Genomic DNA, 13,564 nt, shown 5'->3' with positions numbered 1-13,564 from the left:
CTGGGAATTAGCCTTTTTGTAGGAAGGAATAGACTTAATTCTTCTGGGAATGTGATTTTGAATTACATATACATAAGGAGTCAGAAATCTGTTTCTTGATCTGTAGTACAATTTCTTTCAAAAAGTGTATTAATTTTAGTATAATTATATGAAGATCATTAATTTTTTTCTACCAAAATTTTGTCTCTGTTAAGAACCAAATATTTATCATCCTTTTAAGTAATTAGCATTTGACCTCTCTTCTTTTATAGGTAGCCTCTTTGATTAAAATAGGTCTAGTAAAGTCATAAGGTACTGCCAACCATGTGTGTTGAAAGTAATGATTTTTCTGAAATTCTTACAAAAATGTGAAATAAACGCAACCAAAAGAACCTGTCTTTTAGTGTCGTGCATTATTAATAACACTGGAGGAGAAAACTATTTTAAGACCTGCAGTAGTCTCATAATTTACTGACATAACAAAGAAAAGCATATGTGTTGGAGAAAAAAAGTGAGTTGAAAATTAAAAAAGCTTATCAGTAAATATTATTGGAAGAGCATGAGATGCTCAATGTATTGCTGAAACTACAAAATGAAGTTTTAATCTCCTCAGACCTCCATTAAGAAAGTTACCTGATCAATCCATCTTGAGGTTGTTTTTCATATCAGGTGTATCTTGGTAAGCATCACTCAGAAAACAGAAAGCAAAGCTTAAAATGCTTTAATAAAGAGCCATTTATTTTTGACTATTGAAATCAAATATGTTTCATGATAGCTCATAATTTTATATTAGTATTTTTTAGGAAAGTAGGATTTGTTTCTTGAGAAATATGAGTTAATTTATCACACATACTACCTCAGAATAAATTGGAATATAACTCTATGGCATTGAATGTATCCATGGGGAGTTTCTTTCATATAAATTGTTTGACTTGAATCTATGTTATAACCATATTGTCATTACTCTTTACACCCATTCTTGAATATTTTATCATCTGTACTAAAATTTTGATACCAGTTATTTTTAAGAATATTCATCCTGCAGAAGAGATTAGAATAATATTTGCAAAGCATTACAACTTTTTAAAGAAGAGTATTGTTTCAGGCATAATAAAGATCTTGCTTTTTTTGTTCAGTTAAAACACTTGATCTCTAAATGATCAAGATAAGTCCATATGTCTAATATTACTGGGCTGTAAGAATAAAAACAAGTGAAATTCTCTTGCTGGATACAGTGTGTACTGAGGATGCCAAATATTGGGGATTGCAGTTGGCTTTAGTTTCCTCTTACACATGTAAGTAATAAGACTTCAATAAAGTGTGTCCAGTTGGTTAGTTTCCATATTGTTATTCCATCCTTGCTGTGAGGTCTCTTATCGTAGAAATAAGGTTAATAAAAGTACATAGGTTATTTTAAAAATTAACTGTCCCAAACACTTCATGGTGGTGTACGCTTCAAGGAAAAGAGTACAAATGGAAATGATGGCTTTCACTCATGGGCTGGACAAGAAAACTATATTGAACAGTTTTCTTTTTGCATATGAGAGATTAAAAGCATTGTTTGGAGAGCATATAAAGTAAGATTTGTTCTCTGTCAAATATGGAACATTTTAAAAGGGCACATTATTACATTAAGTAGTTATTTGCTCTGATTTCTCAAGTACATAAACCAGAACAGGATGAAGTGGTGTAGTTAAAACGCTGTGATATGTGATCTCAATGGGTATTCTGAATTGAGCAACAGATGATAGGATAAATTCAGCACAGGTGCAGTTAATCCTTTGTATCGATTATATCCTGTATAAAAGCTTGCAGAACTGTCATGTTCAGCAGTGTGGATACTAAACTTCTGCTTAAGGCATACAGTCGGAGCACAGTTTGAGAAGTCTTGGAGAAGGGCCCACTGAGATGTCACTTCCAAAATAATGAGGCATTGGATGTGGAAATCACCAGTACATTAATCACTTGTAATATAGAAGAGCGTAAATCCAGTATTTGTGTCCCTGTTTAAGAAAAAATAAAATAAAATAAAGAAACATAATGTTTCCAAGGAGTGATGAGAGGGAGAAAAAAGGGAAACAGGAGTAGATTATTTTGTGTGATAAAAGTCTCATCTACACACATGCATGCGTGTGAAGGAGTCCAGAGGCATTGCAGGAGGCAGGGAAACCCCAATAACAGAGTCCAGGAAATGGAGCCCCTGTCTCAGCTCCTGCCAGGGCTGTCCCACAGCCAGGGCAGGGACACCCAGACCAGGAGTCAGGGATACTCTGGTCCTCTCTGCAGACTGAGGGGGGTTGCTGCCTGCCAGCGTTTGAGACGTACTGTGTGATGCAGAGCAGAACGTGGGCATGGCTGAAAATTTCATGGCGATCAGAAAGATGCTGTCTGTTTCGTTAAAAGCATTTTGAACTGTACAGTTCTGAGAGAAATTTCATGTAAGCCTGAAACAAATAGCTTTTGTTTTTAAAATTGAATTTTAATGGTCACTAGAATAATACGCAGTTCTTGCCATTTGCTGGTTTTGTATAGCTTCTGCGTATTATAGAATGTATGCAGTGTTTTGAACATTAGAGGCCTGATTGCATGGCATTGATCTTGCAAATACAGAAAATGTATTTTTCCATTTTTCCATTCTCTACAAATAATGGATAAAATATTGAAAAAATAGAAAATGCTTTACTAATTTTGAATGTTTTTATTTAAGGAATTTGACATTCAGTTTAGGAATTTAGATTTTTGTGTACATCAATGACATTATAGAAGAATACGCCATGAAGACGTATGCTGCTATTAAAATACAAGAAATACATATGATGAAAGAAAGGTGTTAGCTGGCCTGATAAAGATAATTTCTGTCTACAAAATAACAAGTTGGCATGGTGTTTTTTGTAGAGGGTTGCACACATGTAAAAAGGAACATATTTTCTTCATTCTTGCAAGAATGGTTTAATTGTGTTTTTCTGTCTTAGTATCGCAGTTTCTTTTCTTATTGCCTTGTAACCACTTTGTTCCTGGGCATCTGGCTGTGCCTTCTGAGGATCTGGGAACAGGGAATGTTGGGTCAACTACCAAAGAAATGTACAGATGAACAGAGCTCAGTCCTCAGGAGTCCTTCTAGAGGACTCAGTGTGTTTCGCAGAGTTACACAGGGGTTTCAGTCTTCCGAAAGCTAGATATTAATCAGAGGATAGGTCCCAGTAAATTCAATGAAATCACCTGTTTCTGAGGCTTGAGTTACGTGATGTTATTTTCAGTTCTTCAGTTCTGTATCTAAAAATTGTATATAATAACATTTGTCTATTTGGATTGGTGGTGCTTTAGATTTCTTCCTGCTGCTGCAAAATAGGGCCTAATTTCCAGTAAGTATTGTAATTTCCTGCTAGTGACTGACATTAGGAGAAACTATTAGTTAAGCTATTTTTGTCAAAAGCATTTCAGGAAAAGGAAGAGTGGATGTGTCTAGGAATATCTTTCAAAGATGTAAGAGTTTCACAGCAATTTAATTCTAAAGCAAGTTACCAGAGAAAGAATGTGCCAGAACAAAAAAAGCTTGACCAACAACAGTAACAAAATAATTCAGTGATTTCAGCAGTATGAACATTCAGAGTAAAATGGCCCGAAGGCTGATATTGGACAGGAGCTGTCGAACTATTATTTTACAGAGTCCTAACAACAACAAAAAATAGTCTTTCCAACAAAAAGCTTTCAGAATGTTTGAACTGAATAATTTTTCATGTCATCACATTATGCGTCTTTAGAATTTGAGATGCTGAGATATTCCGAATGGTCCCATTGTTTTGGTTCTTTCGTGAGCAGAAGTTAAGGTGGAATTTCCCAATGAAGCTGTGGCAGTCCATGGCTTTTTGTGATACTTTGTGGAAGCGATCACAATGCAATACTCTGAAATATTTGTGAGACCAGGTCTGAGCTTCAGTTTATGCATCTGTGTCTGTACTTACTGCAAAAGGGGCCAATCAATAACATGGTCTGTGGGATTTATTTTGAAATTATGGTGAATTATTAAACTATTTGACACTTTCAGTCTTTTAGCCCATCTAAGCAAAAATCACAAGGTATAAAAGCCTGGCTTTACGTATCACATCAGTTTCTGTCACTAGGAGTATGATCTAGGAAATGGTAGAAAATACAGAGAAAAGCTGGAATAAACCCAGGGAAGTAAATTCAAGTTTGTCATGAAGTGTATAGTAATACCATAGAAAAAGAGCAGGGAATTGAAGGAAAAGAAAATAAAAACATATAGAATAATGGAAAAGAATAATGTTATTTGGGAAGTAAGGAGTTGGGAGTAGTAAGGGAAGTATCATCAACATAAAGTTGCCAATCAGTGACTTGAGTCAAAGGTGTATGTCAAAGGTGCATGTGAAAGGTGCATGAAGATGTTCCTTGTGTTTATAAAGTATGAATATAGGCAGTTCAGCAAACTCCCAAATTATGGTGCAGCATGAACTAGAAGCAAATTTTGCTATACAAGTCTTGCATTGCATTGAGTGTCATCAGCATATTTTGATAAGCAATGTAGAAAATTAAAGTAAATAGATAAAATGTTACAAAACCAAGATTTCTCAAAGGAAATGAGACTGTATTCATAAAAAAAAATTGAATTTTATATACTACGAAAAATGTTAAAAAAGTAAGATTTACCAGTGATACTGAAAAGTTCAATAAAATCAGTATAAAAAAGGATCTTTCATATTACAAAGTTGACTTACTAATTATCTAACTAAGATTTATTCTGTATCTTAAAGAGCTTGGATAGAGCAATAAACACTTAAAATTTTCAGTTTTCTTTTGTAAAGAGAAGAATCAGTTTTGTGCCTGTACTCCCCTCTGTGTCCCCTTCTAGGCCTTTGCCCCTCCTTGCAACGGTGCCTGCACAGTACCTGGTGCTTGGGAGCCTGGCTGTAGGGATTTGGTGGCTGTGTTTGTCTGACAGAGGTGGTACTTTTCTGAACCTCTATCACTTCTGAAAAGGAAACAAATTCTACAAGGAATGCTGGTTCACAGGGTGGTGCCTGTAATTTCTCCACAGTAAGTTTTTGAGGCCAAAATTATTCTTGATGTTACACCAAAGTCTTTTATTACAGTTTGACTCACTAGGTGGATGTATCTTAATTTTCATTTTGTCTCATGTTCTGATGCCTATGACCCATACAGAAGTCTTGTTTTACAACTATAAAAAATGCAGCACAAGATGGATAGATTTTTAAGAAGTTTTGTTTGATGTTGTCATGTCATAAAGTCCATTTTACTCATGAGACTTTATGCATGCTTATTTTAGTTTTGGTGGACATAGGAGGAACAAATTAAAATGCAAACAGAAAATCATTTAAATAGGCGTATGTGTTATCAGTTCAGGATACAAGGGAGTGTTGTGTTCCTCTAGGTTGGAATAAATTCAATCCTGAGAAAAGAAAAACAATTTAATGAATTGCATATAGCCAAATATTAAGCAGGATATACAGTAACCTGTCTGTACTATGTAAAACTCCCAAATACATTTCTTGAAACAAGCAAACAACCCTGAAATCCTAAAACAACATTCAAGTTGGAAAATGAAGTGCTCAAAGATTGTGGTGGATTTTTATAAAATCTGCCTGAAAATGCACACTCTAAAATTGTAAACACAGAGTGTTTATATGCTCAATTAGTCCAGTCTCTAGACACAACAAAAATCAAAATGTCTTATTCATCTGCAGCTCAGCTTGAAGTTTCTTCAGCTTCCGCGAGACTCTTCATGAAAAGTTCCACTCAGGAGTGGGCACATGTGCTAAGAGATGTCCCAGCCATGGGGTTGCTCACACACACTCGCTCCTCTTGTTTTGGGGCACAGTCTCACACCCTGCAGGAGGGGGGACACAGACCCATGTCCTGTCTGCTCTGCCTGCGGGCTGTGTTTCAGCCAGCCACTCGTGGCACATCCATCTGATGGCAAATGATTAGCCCAACCCTGAATCCCACTGGTGCTGATTTGGACATGGGTTTCTACACAGTAAGAGTGTGCCCTGCCTACTTGGCTTTGGGTCTGTCCTGTCTGAAAATTATGGGTTGGAGTGAGCTTTTCCCATGCACCATGAGAGTATCCTCACTGCTGGCAGGAGTGAAAGCTGTTTCTTTTTTTTTCTATAGAGATAGAGAGGCAAGAATGAGACAGGAGCTTGGCAGTTCCCATAGGCACTGAAAGGAGAGGGACACTAAGTGCTGCCTCATTAGGAGTCTTTTATAAATGAGAGAACAAAGCCACCAGTAAGGTTTTGAGGGGCCATTCCCACTGCATGAGAATGAATGCCTGCCTTCTCGGAGTATGTGACACACACCAGCTTTTCTGCTATGGGATCAGAGTTCAGAGATAGAAAGGGTGGGTAGGATGACAGGCATATGCCAGTGAACAGCTGGCAGTGAATGGAACAGAGAAAGCTCAAGATAGCAATCAACTTGAACCTGCCTGCTTCTCCAGACAGGCGTTTGTAGTAGGCAGTACCCAGCAACATCAGGCACTTTTTATAAAAGCATTCGTAGAGAAAAAAATATTTTTAAAGCTTGTCATTAACTTGTATGCTTTATATAGATTTATTATTTTCAACTAATATATTGAATAAATGCTTTTGGCACAGCAGCAGAATAACCCTCTCCTGTCCCATTTTCAGCTCTGCTGACTGTTAGGCAGGGGCAGCATTTCTGCCAGATGCATCAAACCCCATTTATCGTCTCCTGTTGGAACTGTTTTTTCTGCATTGGGATATGCAAGTGTGCAGCCAAGTACTTTTTCATTCTTTATGCAAATTCATGAAGAGGCACAAGTTTATCCCAGGACAATACAAAGTCGTAAAGTGGCAGAATACACTGAGAGTCATTGTGGTTCAGTAAAATCGAAAGTTCTGGCTACTGAACAAGTTCAGTGTTGGCTTCAACTTAATCAGTCAAGTGCATAGTGTTACGCATGCTCTTACTGAATTTACTGAGGATGGTTTTTCCGTGTTCTGATATTAAATTTGGCATGCAAATGTTCATATGCCTGAGGCTGAACTCCAGCATCATTGTCCTGCTGATGCAACCGTGTTTATTCATATTCGTTGTGATTTATAACTTTGAACAATGTGTTTGGCCTTCCATACACTAATTCTGAAAAAGACCAAAAATATGAGCACTGAGGCAGAATTAAAATTTTCTTTGTTTTGCACCCTTTCCCACCTATGTGCACGTTCGTCTTTCTAGCTCCTAGAAATTGTCCTTCTAACAGAATGAGATGCTTTGTATTTATACTTACTCTAAGATGCATTTTACTGTTTTAATTCAAACTGCTTTGATTAGAACCACATTGTGATTCTAACATTACATTTCTGATAGCCCATGGAGATGATGGGAATGAGATTTTACTTCAAATACTGAGGAAGGCAAAAAACTTTCTGTGGATTGCATATCCAATGTTTTCTGGTCTGTGGTGTGGTGATATTTTTCCATTTTAATCTCCAATTCCATGTTAGAATTCAGTAGCATCAGCATTTTAAACTGGTATTTAAACATAACTAATGATGATTTAGGAGAACATCAAAAATATGAACTTTCCTATAGCAATTTTGTGTATTAACGCTGTTACTGAGCAGGCCTTTATATTATACTACATCAAACTGCCAACTCCTTGCTTGATTCAAATTAACATGAAAAAATCCCTTCCATCTTTAATAGCCTTTACAGTGCTTTGAAACTCTGACTCTAATCTGGTAAAGATGATCTGAGGTAGGACTCTAGAATAAGGCAACTGCAAAGTAATCGCTAACTCAAAGATATTTAACTTCTGCTTGACAACGTAACAATATTGTGATTAACTTGTTTTATTTTGTTTGGCATCATCTTTTTCTCCATATGAGTTATGAGTCACTTTAGAATGCCAAGTAAGTGGAGCTTTGAACAACAATTTACAATGGCGTGCCCAGAAGTGCCCCATAAAAGTTTGGTAATGACCTTTCTTCTAATTTAGAGCTATAAAAACCTTGGGTGGTTAAAGTCACTTGACCTTTGTTATCTTTTCTCAAAACACTTCAGTGGGATGCTATAGAATGCTTTATTATCCACAGGTATAGCAATTTAGTAAGTACTAAGGCATCTTGACAAGGCAGGGTAAAGAGTAACGTGTTTTTCAGTTGCGCTGTATGTCAGGTTTACTTCTTTGGAGCAGACACTCAGTAGCTTGTCTTTACTTAAAAATTTACTTTAATGGGTTGGTTTGGGGTTGTAAAGTGTTGATTCATCAAAGCATATTTTTCTGGGGGTTTTTTTGGTTTGGTTTTTTTTTTCCCCCCCTCCTTTTTTTTTTTCCTGGTTTTCCATAATTTGATATGGCCACTAGAAATTGTCTTGCTAGACCATCAGTTTGGAGCAACAGACACAGTCAGAGTAGTTTGACTGGAGAAGAGTAGTCTGTGGCATATAAAGATCTGTGCAGAATAGAGTTAAAAAATATAGCATGAAACAGAAAAATCTGTGCTTGCATGTTAATGTCTCACTGAAGTTTTAAAAATACTATACATAAGGAACATTGCTTTTTTTTCTTTTCATACAGGTTTAATTAATACGTAAAAGGCCTGTAAAACAGTGTGTATTTATTGATGTTTTATGTATGCACACAAGATCAAATTATTTCATTTCCGTGCTGAATGTGTTCATAAGAGAGGACGTAAAAATAGTCTCTTGAACTCTTTCGAGCTGCTGTGCCCTTCCAATGTGCCGTGAATTTTATACTGTTGCTGTTGGCTACGTTAAGATCTTTAATACAGAAGGGAAAATGGAGGCTGTGGTTTTACTGCCTAAAAAGCCAAGTCCAGCAGGTTCTGCTGCATCCTTGGGAGGGGAACTGTCTGCTCTCTCTGAATACAGACACAGCTTGTCAGTTCCTAAGTGTCAGTGCTTAAGGTCTCAAATCTGGACATATGTCTGCAGGATAAGTTATGACAGTGCTGAGTTCCCAGATGATAGTTTAGGTAGGCACAGAGGAAGAAATTTTGGAATGGTCTTTTTTGTTCAATAATGCTTTTGAATGTAAATAGACACATGTTCATTGCTGTCATACAGGGATGTGGCAGTTAAAAAGCTGTAATTAAAAAGCTGTGAAAGCAATTAAAACTGATCAAGAATTCCTGTGTAGCAGTTGTAAACCCAGAATTAGTTCCTGAGAAAAAGAAAATTGCTAATTTCAGTCAGTTACATGAAAAGAATAACAACACCGGGAGACAGCCCTGCATGTCCCTCTGTTTCCTGTGGCTTTATCTGGGATGATGCTTTAGGCTGCTCAAGGAAGGTCTATTGTATACTGTAAAAGCATCATAAGAGAATGAACATGAATTATTCTCCTAGTTGCTGATATGATTCATATGCTGTATATAGGCAGCGCCTGTGATGCTTTATGTATTTGTGCTGTGTTTGCTGTCACGGTGGGGTTTTGAAAGGCAGTTTTATGGAAAGAGCAGTAGCAGTATGGGCATCTATCTGCTTCCAACTGGAAATGTTTGTTACTGTTACCATGATTAACACTGAACATCTAAGCAGGAAACAAAGCATATCAGTCTACTGACAGTTATCACAAGGAGCAAAAATTGAGGAGGATTTAATGCTAGATGTGAATGAGTTAGGAAGGAAGGTCTGCTTCCACTGCACCAAACAGTGGTGATTTTATAAAACACCCTTCAAAACTGAAAGATTTTCTCTACTAAGAGCCAAACCCATCTTTTATTAATCTATATATGGAAGTTTCTGACTTTGGAAAAGTTGATGCGTGTAGCTGGAATAGTTCCTAAGATACATTGACTTGGAAATAATTCTTTGCTCCCTGTCATCACTGAATAAGTGCCTTTTGTCCGTGTTATGGCAAGTGGAGTTCTGATCACCCAGCTGCATTTTGCTGAAGCACAAAGCATGATCAAATGACTAGCACTGCAGTAACTTTGATGTTCAAGGAGTATCTGCTTGGATGGAAGTCATAAGTGGAGGGCAGAAGCATTTCACTCTCTCCCATCAGTTGGTGAAAAAGTACCATTTCTCCTCTGTATTTAAAGAAATTGCTATCCTGCACTTGGGGTAATACAAATTAGGAAGAAATATAGATAAAATGGGGCTTTCTACTCAAGGTAATATTAAATACCAAGCTCTTTATTAGGGAGGTAGTAGGGAATGCAAGCTGCAGAGATTTCAGAGTCATTGTCTGGATACTGTATGCTCTCCATCCCCATGTGTGTCTGGCGCTATCAACTTGGCTCCAAGTCACCCAGGGTGAAAATGTAGGTCCAGGCGATGAAGTCAGTGGAATTAAGATTTCATTCTGAATACCTCTTTTTATAGTATTCCATGTGGAATGGAATGGGCCCTAAGTGTCACCTGTTAATTTTTTTCTTTAACTGATTGCACATGTGTAGAGTTGGAAAGCTCAAGTTCTCTACAGCAAACCTACAGTGCTTCTCTTTTTTTGTACCTTCTTTTGTTCAGCCAAGAACATCAGTTGTACTGCGCATTGATGAATAACCTTGCAATAAGTAAATCCCTTGAAAGTGCAGTGTCTTTGAGCAAAGAAAATACCAATAATGTACTCTAGTATTGAAATGTTATGAGTAATATTACCAATATATTGTAAAAAAAAAAAAAGGATGTCACCAGTTCTTCTAGAAAGGAAATGTCTCCTGTTTTTGCCTTCTGTAGTTTTGTGGATTTCAGCAATATTATATCAGAATCTTATGTGTCTTTGTACGTTATATTACATGAACAAACAGAGCTTATAGTATATTAGAAGAGATGTATGAAGCTATTTAGCAGCTAGCTGTTAGAGTAAACTTGTAACTTGGACACGCTTAAGCTATATTAGTCAAAATGTTACACATTCTTCCAGAAGACTCGGGTTTCCTCAAGACAATGATTCATTTCAAAATTGCACCCATGCTGCATCAACAGGTAAAAGCAGCAGTAAAGAAGGAATCCTCATTATCTATTAGTCCTTCAAAAATGCAAGTTAACTATTAGACGTGTGTCTTGCCTTGCTGCAAGTTATGAAAGGCAATGCAGTGCATTTATGGACATCACACAAGCCTCTGAAAAATAGGTCACAGTTACAGTGCGTCTGTGATGGAGAATCAGAAAAGGTAATTTCATTTTTTGTCACCTTTGATCTTAAAAGCCATTTGTGAGACTATATGGTTTTCCTTTTTCCAGTCCTTCTCCTACATAGCTTTCTTTTTAAAGGAGTCTTTTTTTTTTTTTTTTTTTTTTTTTTTTTAATATGGTACATGTAGCAAGAAGTCTATGTTTGGTTACCTAAATATATGGCTTGGCTTAAAAAAAAAATCTTCATCTGTCCTGAAGCTTAATGAGACATTCCTGCTGGGTTATTTCTCTTAGAACTTCTCATTCATGAAAAACAGAGTGATTATCTGGTATATGAAAAAGGTAATCTAAATATCTCCTAGTTCTTCCTTTGAAAGTTGATATTCCATAAATCATCTGCTTAAGAAACAAGGGAAAAAGGATGTAATCGCAGTGATACTTTTTTATAGAGAAGTGCTGAAAGAAAAAGGAAAAGCATCATGACTTAATGCCAGTGACATTAGTAACTGGTATTTATCTATCTGAGATTATCACTGAGATCAACAAGTCATTAGTTAACTTTGGCAGAGCCAGCATTCACCACTCTATAAAGAAGCTTTTCTAGAGTAACTGAAATCTTTAGCAAGATACCTTTTGAGAGAGATCAGGTTTTCATGCAGGAGCTTTGCACTCATAACTGTAACTGAAAAGGACTTAGGTTTTGTGTGCATACATGCCCATTTTTTTTTCTGGTTTGAGAACATGTTTGAAAGTTAGAGTGCTTTAAAAATAAAATAAGTAACTTGTTTAAAAGGTTCTTTTAATATGGATTGTAGTTTTGGGAGTATCTTATTTCTTCTGAGACAGCAGCACTTGCATGGTTTACAAATTAGATGATGAAATTCATCTTCCCAGGGGCAGAGATTGATACTTGCGCATGCATCATGATAAGAGGTACAGAAATCTACTATGCCAATATAGCAAGATTTCTTTTTTTTTAAATAAGAATATAATTAATATTTGGAATAAAAATTACTTTTAATTTTCTTCTCTCTGATTTATTTCTTCATCTATGGGCTGAACTTCCCTGAGAGTTGTATCACCAGTAGGAGGGGTGGCTTGCAAAAAAGGATAGCTGAGGATTATTGCAAACTGTTTCAGGCATCTTTCCATATTTCAGAGCTTTCATATGTCAGGGATGTGCACCTTTTAATGACTTAACTTGTAGAAAGTTGTCTGTCATAATTTTGGCCTCTGATCGTTAAAAGCCTTACTTTTTCAGGAGCTGATTTAGTTAAAAGATGCAGATGTAATCATCTCTACCATGCACATAACATTTGTTGGACAGTGGAATATCCACTATAGTAAAATGTTTTTTCTGTTAAACTGATCAGATGTTTTGCGTTTAATGTGCGAGAATAGTCTAATAAAAAATAAGCAGAAATAATTGAAGCTCCATTCTGATCTCATGGTGAGGCTATTAGTCATTATTACTTCTTCTGAATACCACAACTAAATACACTCTAGATGGCATAATAAAATTAGCTGCTTGTAATTTTGAGGAGAATACCACATATAATTTTTTAAGTGGAATAGAGAATTGCAGTCACACATACTAGAGTCATACTAGGAAAACTCTTGAAACTCTTGCTGGCAAGTGACTTCATATTGCAAAAGTGAATTTCTGGCCTGATTTGGGGTAGTACACACAACTATTTGAATTAAAGAAGAAAGAAAATCTGTAAATGAAACTTGGGTTCCAGTGCTAGTAACTGATGCTATGATCAAAATAAAATGTGTTTCTAAGCATACAAACGTGTTGCTAAAGAAAATCTCATCACTAATCTGACTGCAGCCTGGTAGTTAAATAAAATTGCAGAATATCTTAAATAAAACAGTTTTACAGTGTTAAATAAAATGGAGTTTTGGTTTGATATTGCAGTTTACAGACTGAACAGTTTTATAATTACGTGGGTGATTTTTCTTTAATCAGCTTTTAAAATATTAATTATGCCTATATTTCATACTATTAAAAATAAGTCCTCACTGACATTTTAAAATATTTTCTGGGGGTAAAAAAAAAAAAAAAAGCTGTTTGGTTGAAAATGTTTCAGTGTTTTTACTGTGGGATGTGGTTCTGTGTACTGTTAGCCGTACTCAGAGTCATTAACTGGGAGCTCTGCTAAAAATACGATGAAGATCACTTATGCCTGTGGAAGTAATTCAGCTTTATCTGACTTGAAAAGCCCTTTGCAATATTAAAAAAATATTGCAAGTGTGAGAACCCAGTCCTCTATTTGTGTGCTAACAGGTATTGTGCCAGCTTCAGTTGGAAGCCCAGTGCTCTGTGCAATGGGAGTTATCTGGTACTTTAAAATATGAGAGGTATGAGTGCTAATTATTAGAACTTGTGTAATGTGAATCTTAATCCAGTCCTGCTTCTGCAATTGTTGAGATTGGGTAGGACTGCGACACATATAGATAGTGCCAGTGATTGCAC

At 36.2% G+C, this 13,564-nt stretch overlaps 1 protein-coding gene across 2 annotated transcripts in view; it reads left to right on the top strand.

Moving 5' to 3' along the window:
* The window catches only part of BCKDHB (branched chain keto acid dehydrogenase E1 subunit beta), a 122,561-nt gene that overhangs the window by 71,489 nt on the left and 37,508 nt on the right, over positions 1–13,564 (top strand). The gene's annotated exons all lie outside the window — the stretch shown is intronic.

Source organism: Strigops habroptila, chromosome 6 (assembly GCF_004027225.2).
Source record: "Strigops habroptila isolate Jane chromosome 6, bStrHab1.2.pri, whole genome shotgun sequence".
NCBI classification, from domain to species: Eukaryota; Metazoa; Chordata; class Aves; order Psittaciformes; family Psittacidae; genus Strigops; species Strigops habroptila.
Note: the sequence above shows the minus strand (reverse complement) of the source record. Positions and strands in the feature narration are given on the sequence as shown.